General features: G+C 43.7%; 1 long non-coding RNA gene across 1 annotated transcript in view; it reads right to left on the reverse strand.

Moving 5' to 3' along the window:
• Positions 1 to 13,518, reverse strand: part of LOC138855147 (uncharacterized) — a 116,734-nt gene that overhangs the window by 89,780 nt on the left and 13,436 nt on the right. Inside the window, exon 2 of the long non-coding RNA XR_011394302.1 lies at positions 11,914 to 12,088. This is a non-coding gene — a long non-coding RNA (uncharacterized lncRNA). The remainder of the gene's footprint in view (positions 1 to 11,913; positions 12,089 to 13,518) is intronic.

The following is a 13,518-nucleotide window of genomic DNA, read 5'->3' on the forward strand; positions in this document are numbered from 1 at the left end:
TTACGTGACCAATGTTATTACTGTGTCAACACACGTCAAGTTTGACCACCACCACCACCGCCCCTTAACAGTTGTATCTCAACGTGCTATCCTCGCCCGTACGATGTACCAACTGCTACATCTACTTCTGGTTTTCTGATGCAAGAAGATCACAGTAAACAGGTGATATCACAATATGCAGAACAACCACTGTGAAAAAATAGCGAAATTCCAAGCGCTTTCGTGACTTCTCGCATTATCAAGGAACTATATATATTCTGGTTTTGTGATATGTCTCCTTACCTATGTCTCTGTATTAACTCCAGCTTTTTTATATATATATATATATATATATATATATATATATATATATATATATATATATATATATATATATATATATATATATATATATATATATATATATAATAATAATAGCATACAGATGCTATTATTATTACACGTGATAAAATATTGTGAGACAAAAGAAAGTCCCTGGTGGACGCATTATTAAAAACAAAACTTAGTGCTAAACCACACAAGGGTCATGCAGTCCCTGGTGGGCGAAACGTCTCAAACATACCCAGGTGTTGCACGTGCCTCATTCACCAACATTTCAATACATCATGCACGACACTCATCCTGCGTGATGTAATGCCACCACGAAATACAGACATCATCTGTCCAAGGCTGAGGGACTGATTACCTCATCTTTTGTATATACTTCTACTGTCTTCCAATTATATCCATGAGTTTGTATTGATAAAGCCACTGGAGGGCGAAACGTCTACAATAATGATAACCAGATGTTGCACATGTGTCTAATTGTCATCTTGTCGGGACTGTATACCATTCACGTACAATCAGGTGCGGTACTGTATACCATTCACGTACAATCAGGTGCGGTACTGTATACCATTCACGTACAATCAGGTGCGGTACTGTATACCATTCACGTACAATCAGGTGCGGTACTGTATACCATTCACGTACAATCAGGTGCGGTACTGTATACCATTCACGTACAATCAGGTGCGGTACTGTATACCATTCACGTACAATCAGGTGGCTGTAGTATCCAGCATGGAACTAATTCATGATCACATATCATATCTTTCTCTCGTCAAAAAGAAGCCAATTCAATCCCATCAACGGTGTCTTTAAAGAAACCATTCAGAACAAGAGTTCAATGGTGACCAATTACATTTCTCCTGCAGAATTCTGTCACCTACGAAGAGCCAATCAGAGGCCGAAGGCTCAGGTATCGGTAGCCACTCAGGCCAGAAGAGAGGTGTGGCGGAGCAGGTGGCAGAGAAATAGAAGAGAAGCCGGGGAAAGAGGAGCGGATGTAGCAGATGGACCAACAGCAATAGGCGCAGAAGCAGCAGTGTAGCAGCCAAAACAGGTGCAGCAAAAGCAGGCGAAGCAGCAACAGCCGATTCAGAAGCAGTAGGAGGAGCAGTATAAACAGGAGTAACGATGGCTGAGGCAGAGTAATAGTAGTATAAACAGGAGTAACGGTGGATGAGGCAGAAGAGTAAGAGGACAGTAGTTGTATAAACAGGAGTAACGGTGGCTGAGGCAGAAGAGTAAGAGGAGCAGTATAAACAGGAGTAACGATGGCTGAGGCAGAGTAATAGTATAAACAGGAGTAACGGTGGCTGAGACAGAAGAGTAAGAAGAGCAGGGGAAGAGAGGTAGAGGAGTGTGAGAGAGGCAACATTAGCGAACACGGGACTCTCAGCGGCAACATTGGGAATGCCATCCGGGTGACATCGAAAGCCTTTCATTAAAAGTTGGCTAAGGTTGTCAAGCAGTGTGCGGCAGCAGCGTCCCGTCTCCTCACAATACAATCTCTAAACAAATGTAGAGAGGAAAAATATACTGAGGAAAGGAGTAACGTCTACAAGTGGTAAACTAAACACTGACTGCGGTAAAATCTTTATTGATAATATAGACTTTATTGAACTGTTTATCACCAGAAATAAAAGAGAAGCGAGGAAATAATTATTAAAATCATAACTAAGCGCCTAAGCCCACTAGAGTCAGGAAATAAAATATACCCAGGAAATATTCAGTAAAGTTGAACTAGGCATTCCGAAACCTTATAATATGCAACTGAAAAAAAAATAAAAAAAAATTGCAGAAAACCTGGGGAATGGGAAGCAATAAAGTTTGATTTTTTTTACAAAATTTGAGTAAAGTTTGAAAAAAAAGTCATATATGAAATATAATTTACGAATTACGAAATTTATACATAATGAAAAATAAAATTGAACTGCTTAATGGAAGAGTAGTTTTAACTCCGTGGATCAAGAGCCCTTAATAGCATCAAGGTACCTCCCTGGTAGAACTAAAACAAAGGTATATTAACGTTGGTGGCCGAATAAAATAAATATCAATCAGGTGGAGTGTATAAAAGCTAGATTTCCCTAGTGACTGTGTGATCAACTAGGCTGTGATGTATAGTCTCTCAGTGTTTAATGTCACACTAAACACATCAATAACAACAATAATACGTAGCAATGTTACAATACTCTGGTTCACGACAGCGAGTGAAGAATAGTACATCCTGCACTCTTACTGTATTATATATACCATCTATGTTAAGACACACTGACAGCAAAAAACAGAGAGAGAGAGAGAGAGAGAGAGAGAGAGAGAGAGAGAGAGAGAGAGAAGGATCTCAGTAACATATCGTTTGAAGGTCGCAATATACCACATGATATTTTTGTTACTCTGGACAAATTAAAACTAACCCACAATGTCGCAACTGGAACGATTTAAACCACAAATACTGTGACTAACACAATCACCCCAAACAAAAATGAAAATATTTAGACGACGATTCGGTCAAAACCATAACTTGACAATTACGAAGCGAAACCTTGTATAAGCGTTTGTCGTCATCTCGAGGATCAGTTGTGAAACCTTTGTCATGATAACACTGATAACCAAGAACAGAGGTAAACACCATCACACCTACGAAAACAAAGAATGTAGATCAAACAGACCATACCACGGGTGGGGTTAGAACCCGCGATCAGAGTGTCTCAAAACTCCAGACCGACGCGTTAGCCACTGGGCCAGCTAGCCACACTAAGATTCATCTAACTTGGTATATTTCTATACCATAGGAAGGATATCATAGGCACCACTATAACCACAAATGCAAGTTTTTACAGATGAATCTCCAGCTAGCGTGGCCGTGACGAACTCTAGCTCAAGTCCCCTCAAAGTCGTCGTGTCATTACGATTTCGTGAGTTAGATCAAACAGGGTCGTGGGGGTGATATTCCAAGCTACAGTTATTCCCAGCAGCAGCAACACAAGCTTCCAACAACACTGAACACAACACGAGATGAACAACGTGCACTAAACTTGAACGAGTCTTAAGCGCTGCACAGGAACGAGAAGCATAAAAGAAACTAAGGATAAATACAACAGGACCAACATCGCTTGCCTGAAAATCCCAAATGAAAATACAATATGGACAATTATTTTGACAGGCCTCAATATGAAAATCGAAAATACAACACGGACCATTATTACAGTTGACCTGAAAGTCAAAACTAAAAATTCAATATGGTCCAGCACTGCTGCTGGCCTGAGGAAAACGCAATATGGTCCTTCATCATGGCGAGCCTGGAAGTCAAAATTGAAAAGGAAACCTAATCAGCGCAGGAGGGGACCTGAAAACTGGCAAGTCAACGAGAGAACAAGTGAATGGTAATTGAGACGAGAACCTGGGCACAACAACAGCCAGCCAGGCCAGGCCAAAGGCACGAAGGGAGAGGTAAATAAAACACGTATATAGGGGAGGAGAAAGGGAAAAAATAAGAGAGGAAATGGAGGGGAAAGGCTAGGAGAGGAAGAGATAGGAGGGAGCATTGCGGAGAAAGGTGATTCAAAGAAGGAGCACAGTTTATTGAGGATGAAATAAAGGAAAGGGAGAGTAAAGGAGGGCGAGAGAGAAACTATAAAGGTAAAACTTGCAGAAAGGAAATGAGAGGCAGATAAATAGATAGAGATAACAGAGAAAGTGGAATGGAGTGAGTTAGAAGATATCTGGGGAAGCGAGAGCACAGCTGACCTCAGCAGCAGACTCTGTACCAGCAACACCACCAACTATACCAGCAGCATCACCAGCTGTACCAGCAGCATCACCAACTGTACCAGCAGCATCAGCGACAGCTGCGTTATCAGCGGCAGCAGCAGCCTGATAAGCAGTATTAACCTCAGCAGAAGAGGAAGTACAAAGACAGCGGCAGCAACAGTAACAGTAGTGGTAGCAGCAGTGGCAACATCAGTAGCAGGAGCAGCAACATCAGCAATGGCAACAGCAGTAACAGCAGCAGCAGCAGTGGCAAAATCAGGAGCAGCAGCAATAGCAGTGACATCAGTAGCAACAGCAGCAATAACAACATCAGTGACATCATCATCAGCAACAGCAACAGCAGTGGTAACAGCCGCAGCCGCCGCTGTCTGATCCAACAGAGAGGGTCTCCAGGAAGATTAACAGCAATCTAGATTACTGGTCTGGTAGAGAAGACAAGGGTGGTGCCTCAGGCTGTGGACACATCAAGATCAAGGACCATCCCTGTCTACCACACCAAGATCAAGGACCATCCGTCTCTCACTACCACACCATGATCAAGGACCATCCCCGTCTCTACCACACCAAGATCAAGGATCACCCCTGTCTCTACCACACCAAGATCAAGGATCATCCATCTCACTACCACACCATGATCAAGGACCATCCCTGTCTCTACCACACCAAGATCAAGGACCATCCGTCTCTCACTACCACACCATGATCAAGGACCATCCCCGTCTCTACCACACCAAGATCAAGGATCATCCGTCTCCCACTACACCATGATCAAGGCCCATTCCTGTCTGCCACACCAAGATCAAGGACCATCCCTGCTTCCCACTACCACACCGATCAAGGACTTCTACCTACCACTACCACACCAAGATCAAGGTCCTCTCCTACCTATCACTACCACACCAAGGACCACCCCTGCCTCCCATTACATTAATATCAAGGACATCTGCCTACCGCACTATGATCAAGGAGCATCCCAGCCTATCACTTCCACGCCAAAATCAAGGACATCTCCCTACCAAACCATCAAGTACCATCCCCGCCTATCACTACCACGCTAAGATCAAGAACCTCTCCTGCCTCCCACTACACCAATATCAAAGATCTTTCCTGCCTACCACACCAAGATCAAGGATTATCCCTGCCTCCCATTGCATCAAGGACATCTGCCTATCACACCATAATCAAGGATCATCCCCGCCTATCATTACCACACAAAAATCAAGGACCTCTCCTGCCTACTACAAAGATCAAGGACCCATCTACCCACTACCTCCCTCTGCCACACCCGTTCCAAAGTTGGGACCTAACAATAGGGAGACACGCTTGAAGTGACTCCCTAGTTCGCAGTCCCATAGTTGGGACCCTGGAAGAGAGAGCCAGGCTTCAACTATCTCCTCAACAAACCTGAAGTTGGGACCAGTCGTGTTCCCAGTCCCAAAGTTGGGACCCGTCGTGTCCCGTTCCAAAGTTGGGACCCGTCGTGTTCCCAGTCCCAAAGTTGGGACCCGTCGTGTTCCCAGTTCCAAAGTTGGGACCCGTCGTGTCCCGTTCCAAAGTTGGGACCCGTCGTGTTCCCAGTCCCAAAGTTGGGACCCGTCGTGTTCCCAGCTCCAAAGTTGGGACCCGTCGTGTTCCCAGTTCCAAAGTTGGGACCCGTCGTGTCCCGTTCCAAAGTTGGGACCCGTCGTGTTTCCAGTCCCAAAGTTGGGACCCGTAGAGTTCCCAGTCCCAGAGTTAGGACCCGTAGAGTTCCCAGTCCCAGAGTTAGGACCCGTAGAGTTCCCAGTCCCAGAGTTAGGACCCGTAAAGTTCCCAGTCCCAGAGTTAGAACCCGTAAAGTTCCCAGTCCCAGAGTTAGGACCCGTAGAGTTCCCAGTCCCAGAGTTAGGACCCGTAGAGTTCCCAGTCCCAGAGTTAGGACCCGTAAAGTTCCCAGTCCCAGAGTTGGGACCTGTAAAGGTCCTAGTCCCAGAGTTGGGACCTGTAAAGTTCCCAGTCCCAGAGTTGGGACCCGTCGTGTTCCCAGTCCCAGAGTTGGGACCTAAAATGCAGTGACAAATGCAGTTACATTTTATGCTTTATTGACGACGTTTTGGTCTCCACAATGAGCTATTGGTAATTCCCCTTTTGTACGCTGGAAGACAGTTGAACAGTCTCGGGGCCCTGACACTTATTATAAGTGTTCTCTTAGTGTACTCGTGGCACCTCTGCTTTTCATGCATTTTTAGCGTTTTTCTGAAATAATAATGTGTTAGGTAAGACACATATGCAACAGTTAGGTATCTTTATTTCGAAACGTTTCGCCTACACAGTAGGCTTCTTCAGTCGAGTACAGAAAAGTTGATAGAAGCAGAAGATACTTGAAGAGGGAGGGACCTGCCCTCCCATAGCAACCTACGTCTCACCTCCTGGCACTATATAAGGCCCCATTCTGTCACTTCAACTTCATATTGTTTCAGACAACGGAACAATGCTCTTCTCCAGACTGAGGGACTGACCACCTCAAAACTTTAAGGGTGATGGACTGATTACATCGTCTTCAAGTATCTTCTGCTTCTATCAACTTTTCTGTACTCGACTGAAGAAGCCTACTGTGTAGGCGAAACGTTTCGAAATAAAGATACCTAACTGTTGCATATGTGTCTTACCTAACAATCTGTCGGTATTTTATACCATTTTAATGAAATAATAATGTTTATTTATGCCCCACTAGATTTATGTAGTAACGCATTGGTACCAGGTCTTCTATATTTTTTAGTGCATTATAAGATTCAGAAATACTGTACTTGTAAAGATTATAATCAAAACTAAGCGCTAAACCCTTACAAATAATAATTACAAAGATTCTATCAAAATGTATTTATACCATTTAAATTATTACAATCATAATAAGTGCTAAACCCGTAAACGTCAACAGCGATTTAACATGATAGTTATTCTCAGAGTTATTAAACTAATTTTCTGACAAAATATAATTGTAAATATTAACATTCCTGACAGTTGTGATGAATGGTTTTGAAAACCGACAAGTTGAAGAATTGAGACACTTATGCAACACATGGGAATCTTTATTGAAGAAACGTTTCGCCACACAGTGGCTTCATCAGTCCAATACAAAGTAGAAGTGGGTAAATAACAAAAAGGCACAATACCGTGACTGGAACGATACACAAATAACCCGCACATAAAAGACAGAAGCTTACGACGACGTTTCGGTCCGACTTGGACCATTGACAAAGTCACACTCAGTGTGACTTTGTCAATGGTCCAAGTCGGACCGAAACGTCGTCGTAAGCTTCTGTCTTTTATGTGCGGGTTATTTGTGTATAGAAGTGGGTAAGGAGAGGAGAAGTTTGAGGTAATCAGTCCCTCAACCTGGATTCGATGTGTTCAGTCCATCACTCTTGTAGGAAGTGCAGCATAGGGCCAGAGAGGTGGCTTATTGGACTGATGAAGCCACTGTGTGGCGAAACGTTTCTTCAATAAACATTCCCATGTGTTGCATGTCTCAATTCTTCAACTTGTCGGTTTTCAAAACCATTCATCACATCTGTCAGACACTGCAACATCATGGGATCTTGGTACAAAGACTTAAACACATGCCCAACCTTTGGACGACGACCTACTTACACTAGTGGCAGGTCCCACTGTGATCCCGCCTCCTCCTGCTTCAAGTCATCTCACCGCAGTATATAAGCCACCTCTCTGGCCCTATGCTGCAGGGGGATTAATGGTTATAAATGACCATAATTTTTAAAGGGGTGGACCGGTAAGCCAGCGGAAGGCCTCGGTCAGATGACCAAAAGCTCCAAAGGCGGGTCATCATCTGACTAAGACCCGCGTCAGGAAACATTTGTCCTGTTTCCTGACGAACCTTACCTAACCTAACCCTATGCTGCACTTCCTACAAGAGTGATGGACTGAACACATCGAATCCAGGTTGAGGGACTGATTACCTCAAACTTCTACTCTCCTTACCCACTTCTACTTTGTATTGGACTGATGAAGCCACTGTGTGGCGAAACGTTTCTTCAATAAAGATTCCCATGTGTTGCATAAGTGTCTCAATTCTTCATTCCTGACAGTGCGTCTCTCCCGCTGCAACAACATTGTTGCGGTCTTCTAACATTCTTGGATAACTTATACAATGTTTCATTCAACTTACCTTGTCGATAATTATATCCAGCGGTGCAATAAGTGGTAACTATCGTGGAGGCTTAGAAAGATGAGAAAATCCTACATTACATAGTACAAGGCAAATGTGCTTGGTTGTCAGCGCAGCTTGATGTCCAATATGGCAGACAATATTCACATTAAAAATCTCAAGTCATAGCTAGATCGATGTGCGCTGGAGTCGACTTTTTCCTTACCTCTGAAGCCGTACACAAGATCCTGTGTAATAGTGGAGACACTGGGTGGGTGTTGACGCTGCCTTGGTACTCCGCCAGGATCATATGACGACTCATATAACCAAGCGCTAAACCCATAAGGGTCATTCCTCATATAGGATCCAGTAACCAGGGGAGTTACAGAGCGCGTTCGTCATGAAAGAGGTTAAACTGCATATTAAGATATCACTTGTTTCTGATGATGGTGGTGCATCATCAAGTACGTGGTGACCTCACCACCACATCCAGGGCTGCAATGATATATTCACAGTAAGCGAGCTAAACCCGTCGAGATCATGAAGCAGGTAATCCGGTTTCATCCGAGGAAGGAAAGGATAACTCCAATTCCTCAAATGAAGATCACTATCATCAAGGCATCCAGACACCTTCCCCCTCCTAAATCCAAGAAAGGCAGTCAAGGGAAAGTTGAAGAGCCTGACAAAGTCAGATGTGCTCACCAACAGACCAAGGGTAACCAACATTTGGAATAATGCAAGCAACACAATGCTAATATGCATCCTATGTTGGTTAATCTCTGCTACCGACTACCCAGTGGTCAGTGCTGCTGTAGCCGACCACATGGCCATAGGCTAGCATGTGTCTGACACACCACCGTTATGCAGGTACTTCTGAACGGCTCGTACTATAGTAAAGATCTTGTCAGGTTTTTACCCGACGTAAAAACAATATAACAAGCTACTGGCCAGTTTACCAAACTTTTGTTTACATAACTATATATATATATATATATATATATATATATATATATATATATATATATATATATATATATATATATGAAAACATTTTCGAGCATAAATCTACGAGTGCCAAATGTTTACGACCAATTGTATTACCATACCCCCGGCCGGGATTGAACCCGCGGTCATAGAGTCTCAAAACTCCAGCCCGTCGCGCTAGCCACTAGACCAGCTAGCCACAATAAGATTCATCCAACTAGGTATATTTCTACACCATAGGAAAGTTAGCACAGGCACCTCTGTGACCACAAATGCAAGTTTTTACAGACGAATCTCCAGCTAGCGTGGCCGTGACGAACTCTAGCTCAAGTCCCTTCACTGCCGTCAACATGACTTAAGAAATCGTAATGACACGATTGCAAATAAACCATACCCCCGGCCGGGATTGAACCCGCGGTCATAGAGTCTCAAAACTCCAGCCCGTCGCGCTAGCCACTAGACCAGCTAGCCACAATAAGATTCATCCAACTAGGTATATTTCTACACCATAGGAAAGTTAGCACAGGCACCTCTGTGACCACAAATGCAAGTTTTTACAGACGAATCTCCAGCTAGCGTGGCCGTGACGAACTCTAGCTCAAGTCCCTTCACTGCCGTCAACATGACTTAAGAAATCGTAATGACACGATTGCAAATAAACCATACCCCCGGCCGGGATTGAACCCGCGGTCATAGAGTCTCAAAACTCCAGCCCGTCGCGCTAGCCACTAGACCAGCTAGCCACAATAAGATTCATCCAACTAGGTATATTTCTACACCATAGGAAAGTTAGCACAGGCACCTCTGTGACCACAAATGCAAGTTTTTACAGACGAATCTCCAGCTAGCGTGGCTTTATTTGCAATCGTGTCATTACGATTTCTTAAGTCATGTTGACGGCAGTGAAGGGACTTGAGCTAGAGTTCGTCACGGCCACGCTAGCTGGAGATTCGTCTGTAAAAACTTGCATTTGTGGTCACAGAGGTGCCTGTGCTAACTTTCCTATGGTGTAGAAATATACCTAGTTGGATGAATCTTATTGTGGCTAGCTGGTCTAGTGGCTAGCGCGACGGGCTGGAGTTTTGAGACTCTATGACCGCGGGTTCAATCCCGGCCGGGGGTATGGTTTATTTGCAATCGTGTCATTACGATTTCTTAAGTCATGTTGACGGCAGTGAAGGGACTTGAGCTAGAGTTCGTCACGGCCACGCTAGCTGGAGATTCGTCTGTAAAAACTTGCATTTGTGGTCACAGAGGTGCCTGTGCTAACTTTCCTATGGTGTAGAAATATACCTAGTTGGATGAATCTTATTGTGGCTAGCTGGTCTAGTGGCTAGCGCGACGGGCTGGAGTTTTGAGACTCTATGACCGCGGGTTCAATCCCGGCCGGGGGTATGGTTTATTTGCAATCGTGTCATTACGATTTCTTAAGTCAATTGTGTTACACCATAAATCCAGCACTGACACAAGCGGTGCCACAACCATGCCTTATTTCTCTCTTACGCCTAAAATGTCCCAATAAATCTTTATACACAGCTAGTTTACAATTGACAGTCACGTTAATCTCTAAATTTAATCAGTTTGTGTGTGTGTGTGTGTGTGTGTGTGTGTGTGTGTGTGTGTGTGTGTGTGTGTGTGTGTGTGTGTGTGTGTGTGTGTGTGTGTGTGTGTGTGTGTGTACTCACCAATTTGTGTTGGCAGTTTTTGTCTAATGGCTCCTGACTCCGCCTCTAAAAGTCCATAAACAGGCACTGTTTTTTTTTTTCTACTGAGCCCTATCACATCTACTCTTAAAACTACGTGTATCTGCCTCCACTACTTCACTACTACTTACTAGCACGAGACTGAAAAAGTACTGCCAAACATCCCGACTCGTCAATGTTCTCTCGATTTGATCTTTGCATTCAAATCTGTCCTTATCACTCAGGTCGAATCCTGTTCATTTCCTGTTTGTTTATAATCACTTCATTATAATTTCACAAATCAATGACAAAGGTTTTTAAGGGATTTGAATTAGATCTCGCCAAGGTCATTTTGGTGTGGGATTCGTCCATAAAACCTTCCATATATGTGATCACAGTGTTATTACATTCATGGGAGGAAGTGCTAAGCCCATAGCAGTCATATAGCGCCTGGGGAAATGGGAAGCAATCAGGTTCAAAAGGATAAATAAAATTCTTTGAATCAAGAGCCCTCCCTCAGTGGTATCAAGGCACCTACCTTAAAGAGAAGCTAAAGTGGTGTCCTATGCTAATCTCCCTCGACCGGCATAAAGGGGAGAGCACTGACTTCGTAATTTAAGACTAGCATAGCCATGCTGCAATTCGAATCCTGCTTTCTCTCCGTCAGTTGTTTATAATCACATTACTATCTGGAGTCAATTCGTTTAGTTTGTTCATAATGAACTCTCCTTACCTCTGGGACCACTATGACTGCAAAGCTTTGCACCTTCTCAAGTTTCTGTACACGCCTCCAAGTTGTTTCATATGTTAAACTGATCCTTACATTGTGTAGAGAGTCCTAAAGGATTCCTTGAAATTCCTGACAGCTATTTACGCGCTGTTCTGGTTATATCTTTGGAATGATGTTTACTAAATAGATCGTTTTGTGTAGGCAAGTGTATTCATCCTTCATAACCTGTAATGACAGTTTGTAGAACATATGGTGCAAAAAAAGTATTGGGTACTCACCGGTATCAGCGAGGACCATTGGTGTTGGCAGCAGAAGTACTGTCACCATCACAATTGTCCAAGTCAGCATGTGTCTCGCCCTACACCACCACCAACACACTCCTACACCAACACAACTACCTCCACCACCACAATCACCACCACTACCGCCGCAACCGCGTACAGTATATCCTGCCTGCGACAAAAGAAAAATGGTGGTTATTAAAACTAACTCTCAGAGGTATTTGATTAATATATAATCCACTGTTCATTAATATCTGGCGTACACGGCGTCGCATCTGTTTTAAAAACATAAAACTTAATTACTTTTGAATACCAGTCCTCCTCTCTAGTATTATCTCCAACCTTTCACTATTACTAAATACAAGTCTTACACTAATACAACTCTTACACTAACACAAGTTTTACACTAACACAAGTCTCACCTTCAAGGACCATAACATTGTATCAATCGCATCTGCTAGAAAAATGACAGGATGGATAATGAAAACCTTCAAAACTAGGGATGCCAAGCCCATGATGACACTCTTCAGGTCACTTGTTCTATCTAGGCTGGAATATTGCTGCACACTAACAGCACCTTTCAAGGCAGGTGAAATTGCTGACCTAGAAAATGTACAGAGAACCTTCACGGCGCACATAACGGAGATAAAACACCTCAATTACTGGGAGCGCTTGAGGTTCCTGAACCTGTATTCCCTGGAATGTAGGCGGGAGAGATACATGATTATATACACCTGGAAAATCCTAGAGGGACTAGTACCGAACTTGCACACGAAAATCACTCACTACGAAAGCAAAAGACTTGGCAGACGATGGAACATCCCCCCAATGAAAAGCAGGGGTGTCACTAGCACGTTAAGAGACCATACAATAAGTGTCAGGGGCCCGAGACTGTTCAACTGCCTCCCAGCATACATAAGGGGGATTACCAACAGACCCCTGGCAGTCTTCAAGCTGGCACTGGACAAGCACCTAAAGTCGGTTCCTGACCAGCCGGGCTGTGGCTTGTACGTTGGTTTGCGTGCAGCCAACAGTAACAGCCTGGTTGATCAGGCTCTGATCCACCAGGGGGCCTGGTCACAGACTGGGCCGCGGGGGCGTTGACCCCCGGAACTCTCTTCAGGTAAACTCCAGTCTTACACTAACACAACTCTTACACTAACACGTTTTACACTAACACGTTTTACACTAACACGTCTTACACTAACACGTCTTACACTAACACGTCTTACACTAACACGTCTTACACTAACATGTCTTACACTAACACAAGTCTTGCACTAACATGTCTTACACTAACACGTCTTACACTAACACGTCTTACACTAACACGTCTTACACTAACACGTCTTACACTAACACAAGTCTTACACTAACATGTCTTACACTAACACAAGTCTTACACTAACACAAGTCTTACACTAACACGTCTTACACTAACACGTCTTACACTAACATGTCTTACACTAACACAACTCTTACACTAACATGTCTTACACTAACAAGTCTTACACTAACACAAGTCTTACACTAACACAAGTCTTACACTAACACAAGTCTTACACTAACACAAGTCTTACACTAACACAAGTCTTACACTAA

The sequence above is a fragment of the Cherax quadricarinatus genome, chromosome 83, assembly GCF_038502225.1.
Source record: "Cherax quadricarinatus isolate ZL_2023a chromosome 83, ASM3850222v1, whole genome shotgun sequence".
In the NCBI taxonomy this organism is placed as follows: domain Eukaryota; kingdom Metazoa; phylum Arthropoda; class Malacostraca; order Decapoda; family Parastacidae; genus Cherax; species Cherax quadricarinatus.